This window comes from Staurois parvus, unplaced genomic scaffold, assembly GCF_062004578.1.
Source record: "Staurois parvus isolate SC_StPar_1 unplaced genomic scaffold, SC_StPar_1.0 ptg001188l, whole genome shotgun sequence".
Lineage (NCBI taxonomy): Eukaryota > Metazoa > Chordata > Amphibia > Anura > Ranidae > Staurois > Staurois parvus.
In genome coordinates, this window is record NW_028318984.1 from 1187556 (window position 1) to 1193555 (window position 6000).

Below are 6000 nucleotides of genomic sequence, written 5' to 3' on the forward strand. Positions count from 1 at the left end.
GGCTAACAAATATGGGAAATTTGTATGATACTCACATCCTACTAGTGGCAAAATGTGGTATTTTCTGTTTTAAATCCATTTTTTGCCCTATTCTCACAGAATCAATGCACATGCACTTTCGCTTGGCGAATGGGTATGTGAAAGGCTTGTAAATCAACCCCATAGTATTGAAGCCAGGTAAATTGCCTACTTAGATGGAAATTAGAAATGACAATCTACTATTTCTTTCATGACAATTGTAAGATCTCTGTATCATTGCAAAATATATGTATAATATCTACAGTCCTTGCAGAAATCAAGTGGCATTTAAACAAGGTATTTTTTGTATAACAGAAACATCTGAATTGCAATCTTGTGTGTTCAGAAATCAGTTTCCATACCAAATCTCCATTCTGAGTCTACACTTCATTGTTGTACAACTCTGAGTTATTAATGGTTTTTTTTAACTAACACAACATCATTGTTCAAGTCCCAAGACACATTTTCTCACCGTACTTTTTCCACAGGCTCGGTAAAATGTAGAACATGCCTAAGGCGATCTGTCAAAGGTATGGCCACCCCTCCACCTGATGCCATCTGATGCAATCACCAGGATTTCCTCATTGATAGGGCCCTCCCATAAATGTTCCTTTATGCTTGATGAACAATCAGATCAGTGTTTTGATACATCCCGTGTTGACAGCTCTAAAATCAGACATTCAGTCTTGGATAATCTAGAGATGGTACAGCAGGGCCGTCACAACAGTCCATTAGATACTTCAGTGTAAAAACTGTATCGAAAGGTTGGATCGCTTTAGAGTATTTTATTTATTATCATTTTCAGAACACTTTAGTGTTCCTCTTTTTAATCTACAGGAAAGTTAAAGTGACCTGACAGCACAGGGTCAATTGGATGCCAAGCCCACCTGCTAAAAGAGGCAATGGGGTTATTTACTAAAATTGGAGAGTGCAAAATCTAGTGCAGCTCTGCATAGAAACCAATCAGCTTCCAGGTTTTATTGTCAAAGCTTATTTGAACAAGCTGAAGTTAGAAGCTGATTGGCTGCTATACTGAGGTGCTCCAGAGTTTGCACTCTCAAGACTTAGTAAATCAACCCCCATATACTTACAGTACCTTACCATCGATTAGTGTCTGAACCCAGCAGCCAGGGTGTGTGGAATACCTGCTCCCCTGCAGCATGTTGTGGCTCCTTCCATTGGCTTGTAGGTCCATATAGGATGTACAGGATAGCAAGAGGAACTACAGCGTGCTGCAGGGGAAACAAATATTCTGTGTTGACAGGGTCAGACACATTCATTAAAGAGAGCTGTTCATTAATGCAATGACACACACACATACATTTCACCACATCACAGGGGTGAGCTGGTTTAGAATCTGTACATGGTCAAGCTGCCACATGGTCACATCACTGCTGCCCAATGAGCTGCAAGTGATCATAACATAATTACTGTCAGGGATCCTGCAGCGGTAGCCTCTAGCACTCCACAGACCAGAATCCCCCAAGGCACGGAATCTAAGCTCCGACCTGCTTGTTCACCAGAGCCCCTGATGGTGGGGATGGACTTGGAGCAGGCCGAGACCAGGTCGCGGCCCCTGGGTTCACCCAGCTGTGGTAGAGGCACCGTTGAAAGTGTATAGCGGGTAAGAGTCTAATGTGAGGAGGTAACTGAAGCAGCGTCGGGCAGGCCGGGTTGGTAACAGTGGTGGCGGTGTAGTACAGAATCAGCAGGCAGAGGGATAAACAGGTCACAAGCCGGGTTCGTCAACAGGAGGTCAGAACGTATGGGGTTAAGCAGGAGAATGGTCAGACAAAGCCAGGGATCAGAGCAGGAGACGGACAGCAAATCAGGATCAGACAAACAATCTACTCACAGGAACACAGATGAGACCATATGGCACTTGAGCATTGCAAGAGCCAGGTTTAAATAGTCCGCCCAACTCCTGACAGGCGCTCCTGGGTCCTAGTGCTTGCCCAGCGCCGTCATTTGTGACAGGTGCGCCTGGGTCCTAGTGCCCGCCTGCCTGTACGTTTTGTCAGGATTCTACGCATGTGCAGATTCGATCGCTGCGGCGATCTTCCCATTCCCTGACATTGCCCCCCCTTAACGGGCAGCCTCCGGATGCCCATCCGATTCCTCCTTTGAGGCTGGTTACGTAGGAATTCCCGCATTAATCTGGGGGCATGGACGTTCTGGGCAGGTTCCCACGAGTTTTCCTCTGGCCCATAGCCTTTCCACTTAATTAAATATTGTACCTGACCACCCCTCCTCCTACAATCCAAAATTGCTTCCACCTCAAATTCTTCCTCCCCATTGATGTCTATGGCTTCTGGAGGTCTAGACCTGCGGTCTAAAAAGGGGTCTGGAACCACAGGCTTCAACAACGATACATGGAAGACTGGGTGTATCTTGAGGAATTCAGGGAGAGTCAATTTAAACGCTACTTCGTTAATCTTACGTTCTACCTGGAAGGGCCCCACAAACTTGGGTGCCAATTTTCTGGATGGGCAAGTCAGCTTCAGGTTGACCGTTGATAACCAACCCCAATCGCCAGGATGTATAACCAATTCTCCCTTTATCCTCCTGTCACAGAACCTTTTACTGTCCTCTTGGGCCTTAGCCATTGTCTCTTGTAGTAGCTTGTTATTGGTAGTGAAGAATTCTAAGGTGTCCTGGGCTGCCGGGACTGAGTTCTCAGGAACCAGGTCTGGCAGGAAGGTAGGGTGAAACCCATAATTAGCAAAAAACGGGGATTGGTTGGTGGCGGAATGATTCGCATTGTTATATGCGAATTCCGCCATTGGTAGAAGTGTCAGCCAGTCATCCTGCAGGAAAGATGTATAGCATCTCAGGTATTGCTCAAGCGTTTGATTACTTTGCTCTGTCTGCCCGTTTGTCTGGGGGTGATATGCTGACGAGAAAGATAACTTTATCGCCAGCCCCTCACATAATGCTTTCCAGAATCTGGAAGTAAACTGTACTTCACGGTCCGCGACAATCTCTTTTGGCACTCCGTGCAGCCTCACAATCTCTTTAATAAATACTTGGGCTGTTTCGGAGGCCGATGGTGTCTTGGCTAGTGGCAGAAAATGGGCCATTTTAGACAGGCGGTCCACAACCACAAAGATCACGGTGTGGTCTCGTGAGGGTGGCAAGTCAACAATAAAATCTATCGAGATCATACTCCAGGGTCGGTCAGGTATTGGCAGAGGTTTCAATAGGCCCCAGGCCTTGTCTCTGGTGGGTTTGTTTCGGTTACAGACCGGGCAAGATTTCACATATGCTTCACAGTCCTTGGCCATGTTTGGCCACCAAAATGTGCGTCGTGTCAGCTCTAATGTCTTATGAATCCCGAAGTGTCCCGCTAGGGGATGGTCATGACAAAATCCCAACACCAAGGATTGGACCTCCTTGGGTACCACAACCTGTTCCCCTCTCCAAAAAAGACCCTCCTTGTTCAGCAGGGAAACCCCAGGCAGGTCAGGAACCTGGTTGGAGGCCGCCTGCAATTTGGACAATAGTTCCGACTGTAGCAATAGAAAGCTACCTGCCGGCAGGATGGTGTCTGGCTGGGGTGTCTCCCTAGGATCCTCGAACATCCAAGAAAGGGCATCAGGCTTAGTGTTCTTTGACCCAGGAGGATATGTTATGTGAAGACTAAATCTAGCAAAAAACAGTGCCCATCTGGCCTGGCGTGGACGGAGGCGTTTGGCTGTTTTTAAATACTCCAGGATTTTGTGGTCAGTATAGACCAGAATAGGGTGTAGGGCCCCCTCTAGCAGATAACGCCATTCCACCAGAGCTGTCTTAATGGCTAGTAACTCCCTATCCCCAATATCGTAGTTCCTTTCAGAAGGGGATAGCTTCCTGGAGAAAAAAGCCACTGGGTGCATTAGCTCCCTGGCCCCACCCTCTGTGACAATACTGCTCCAACAGCCACTTCTGATGCGTCTACCTCTAGTATGTAGGGCAGTGATGCGTCAGGGTGGCTCAGAATGGGAGCCGTTGTAAATAGTTTTTTCAATACGTCAAAAGCTGCCTGTGCAGCTGGAGTCCATTGGAAACGTACTCCTACCTTGGTGAGCTGGGTAATGGGCGCTACCAGGCCTGAGAAGTTCTTTATGAACTTTCTATAAAAATTGGCAAACCCAGTAAATCTCTGAACTCCCTTCTTATCTGTGGGGGCAGGCCATTCCAGGATGGCCGAGATCTTTTGTGGGTCCATAGCAATCCCCGTAGTGGAGATTATTAAACCAAGAAATGAAATGCGTTCCTGTTCAAAGCAGCATTTCTCGGCTTTCGCATAAAGGCCATGCTGACGGAGGCGTTCCAGCACACTCTTAACATGTCCCTGATGTGCTTCCAGGGAAGAGGAAAATATCAGGATATCGTCCAAATAGACAATGACAAAGATATCCAGAAAGTCCCTGAAAATGTCATTGACAAAGTGCTGGAAGGTGGCCGGTGCATTACATAGCCCAAAAGGCATGACAAGACATTCAAAATGTCCGAACCGAGTGCGAAACGCCGTTTTCCACTTGTCCCCCTCATGTATCCGAACCAAGTTATAGGCACCCCTGAGGTCCAACTTGGAGAAGATGGATGCCGTCCTCAATCTCTGAAACAATTCTGGGACCAAAGGAAGGGGGTAGCGGTTTTTGACCGTAATCTTATTGAGGTCTCTGTAATCAACACACGGTCTCAGGGATCCATCCTTCTTTTCAACAAAGAAAATCCCTGCCCCGGCCGGGGATGTGGAAGGGCGGATAAATCCCTTCCGGAGGCTCTCATCTATATATTCTCTTAAGGCCCCTAGTTCCCGCTCAGATAAGGGAAAAATGCGGCCGAAAGGAATCTCGGAGCCTGGGGGCAGATCGATGGGGCAATCATAGCCCCCGATGTGGGGGAAGAACCTCTGCCCCCCGTGGACTAAACACGTCCAGGAATTTGTGGTAAGCTGCAGGTACCAATTGAGTTAACTCGGCCTCAGAGCTTATAGTTAACAAGGCCGGAGTATCTAGTGATGCCCTAGGTCAGTGATGGCGAACCTTTTTGAGCCCGAGTGCCCAAACTGCAACCCAAAACCAACTTATTTCTTTCAAAGTGCCAACACTGCAATGAAACCTGAATATCGAGCTTTTGGTTTAGAAAAAACAACTCGTACAGTAGTGCAAACTAATTAACAGTACAGGGATGACCAGAGACTGCGGACACAGTACAGGGATGACCAGAGACTGCGGACACAGTACAGGGATGACCAGAGACTGCGGACACAGTACAGGGATGACCAGAGACTGCGGACACAGTACAGGGATTACCAGAGACTGCGGACACAGTACAGGGATGACCAGAGACTGCGGACAGTACAGGGATGACCAGAGACTGCGGACACAGTACAGTGATGACCAGAGACTGCGAACACAGTACAGGGATGCCCAGAGACTGCGGACAAAGTACAGGGATGCCCAGAGACTGCGGACACAGTACAGGAGATGACCAGAGACTGCGGACACAGTACAGGGATGACCAGAGACTGCGGACAGTACAGGGATGACCAGAGACTGCGGACACAGTACAGGAGATGACCAGAGACTGCGGACACAGTACAGGGATGACCAGTGACTGCGGACAGTACAGGGATGACCAGAGACTGCGGAAAGTACAGGAGATGACCAGAGACTGCAGACACAGTACAGGGATGACCAGAGACTGCAGACACAGTACAGGGATGACCAGAGACTGCAGACACAGTACAGGGATGACCAGAGACTGCGGACACAGTACAGGAGATGACCAGAGACTGCGGACACAGTACAGGGATGACCAGAGACTGCGGACACAGTACAGGGATGACCAGAGACTGCGGACAGTACAGGAGATGACCAGAGACTGCGGACAGTACAGGAGATGACCAGAGACTGCGGACACAGTACAGGAGATGACCAGAGACTGCGGACACAGTACAGGAGATGACCAGAGACTGCGGACACAGTACAGGAG